The sequence below is a fragment of the Notothenia coriiceps genome, unplaced genomic scaffold, assembly GCF_000735185.1.
Source record: "Notothenia coriiceps isolate Sejong01 unplaced genomic scaffold, NC01 NC01_scaffold00037246, whole genome shotgun sequence".
Classification (NCBI taxonomy): Eukaryota; Metazoa; Chordata; class Actinopteri; order Perciformes; family Nototheniidae; genus Notothenia; species Notothenia coriiceps.
In genome coordinates, this window is record NW_011369947.1 from 21509066 (window position 1) to 21511353 (window position 2288).

At 38.9% G+C, this 2288-nt stretch overlaps 1 protein-coding gene across 2 annotated transcripts in view; it reads right to left on the minus strand.

Annotated features, from left to right (window-relative positions):
* LOC104966124 (stromal interaction molecule 1) overlaps positions 1-2288 on the minus strand; it is a 583137-nt gene that overhangs the window by 76509 nt on the left and 504340 nt on the right. The gene's annotated exons all lie outside the window — the stretch shown is intronic.

Consider the following 2288-nt stretch of genomic DNA (forward strand, 5'->3'; position numbering starts at 1 on the left):
TGAATGCATACAGTACATTAATTCCAAGTCAAGTGCATTTTCTTTTCTCTGTAGGATAACTACAACAAAGTGCATTCAGAACAAAGCCAAGGTGCTTTAAAATAAACATCTAGGCCAGTAGGCCTACAACAAAATAGTTTAAACAAAGACTGTAACAGCCAGGCCTTCAACAACAACAAATGCACCTATAAGTTTGGTAACCTAACGTGTTGTTGTGATGACGTAATCAAAACGCGGCGACAAGCACGGCGCGCGACCATGCTCGCAGCTGGCTCACAGCCAACATGTCTGCTGCTTGGAGATATTTCAAAATATCAGAGCAAGAGGCGCGGATTGCGATTTGTAAAACGTGTTCAGTTGACATTTCTCGAGGGGGTCTAACTGCAAAGACTTTCACCACTTCGGGATTACTCCACCACTTGAAATCAAAACACCCGGACAAATATGCGGAGTATGATCAACGTAACCCTGTTCTCTGACATTCGGTGAAAGCCGAAAGGGCCTTTTTAACCATTTTCGGCCGATAATTTTCGGTGGCCGAATATTCGGTGCATCCCTACTTTTTAGTCATTATTTAACTCTGGGTTCCTCCTTTTTATCCCTAATTTAGCTATAATTTACTATTCCCAGCAGAAATCTAGTGAAAGCGTAGCAGCATCAAAACAATTTAAACATGGTATTTGAGCATAGTGGTCGATTGTTGTATCTGTATCCGCATTACCTCAGCAGTCACACCTGTACTTGGGTTTAAAAGCTCTTCAATCTTTAAACGAGACATACATGCCACTTACATCGGCTATTTGCACTCGTAACCTCAGGCTCATTTCTGAAGAACGCTATTTAGTCGAGGTTTTTAAGACTGCGAGGTAAAAATGCTGAGTTTTCTATTCATGGCTTTCCTAACGGCACCTTTTTGTGGGTCTTTGTCTGACAAAAAACGAAGAAACAGAAAGTAAAATAGCTGTTTTTTTTACCCTTATCGTACTGAAGCTCAGCTGAGAAAACACCACGTCTTTATGACATCATCTCCGTGAGACAGTGAGGACCCGTTGAACACTAATTGTGTTTTTATTGCGGGGGGAAAGCACCTGGATGATAGGAGAGAGCAGGTTGTTTGGTTTAGTGTCGGCCATCAGTACAAACAGACGAGTCAGAGGAGGGGTGGGAATCAGTCTGAGAGATGTGGACGTCTCACTAATTAACATTTAATGAGACATTACATTAGATACACCTAATTCATCCCAGGCTCAGATGCAAGTTCACACAACTCAATAAAAGAACCCATGTTATCTTACTTTTGCATTTAAAGAATACTCGCATGATCTATTAATCTGTAAATTATACTTATGATCGGTTAATAGCATCAATTAATAATTGTATACCTCCTTTCCTTTTGTGAACAAATGCAATAAACCCATATTAAGATCATCATGAGAAAAGAGTTTGAATTAACGCTAAGTAAATACTTCAAGGTGATTCCTCGAAACCAGTCATTATGTGTGTGTATCACATTTCCTCTCTCCATGTTTTCGTTAACAGTCACAAACTCGATGTTTCCTAAACGTCTGCACGGTCGACCGCAATGGCAGTAAGTGCTTTAAACACTTAGTCACCCGGGAAATGGAGAAAAACTCTGAAACGGTTCGGCTGTTTTGGAGCCATTTATTCAACGCCTGGAGGGTTTAACATTTGGGTATTTGGACAGGACAGACTCTGCTTAAAGGGTAGAGTTTCATGTGTCTGGAGTTCAGATAAAAACAAAGTTTGACAGGTTAAGGAGACAAATCTATATCTGTTTGACAGGAAGTACATCAAGCATGCCAAAGTAATGACAAATGTCCAAATTCAAGTGTTTCCTGTAGTAAATACAGTGCCGTATAATACAGTGAAATCAGAAAAGGATTTACCAAAGAAACTTGCAGAATGAGGCTACTAAAACTACGACAATACTTTTTAATTGCTAACCCTAACCCTAACCCTGGACCCTTAAAGTCAAAGCAATGGCAGCAAAGATAAGAGAAAAAGCGGTGATTTATTGACCTCATATCAGTTCTTAAGTATCCACTTCAGTTTAGTATTTTCAGGAAAACACAGAAAAAGGTTGGATAGTTAAAGGAGACAAATCGATTGTTTGACACGAAGTAAATATAGCATAGGGCTGCTTGATTATGGCAAAAATCATAATCTCGATTATTTGGGTCAATAATTGATATCACGATTATTAAAAACGATTATCCATTTAGTTTGAAAACATCAATTTATTGGAGAATTTTTTTTTGAACAGTATG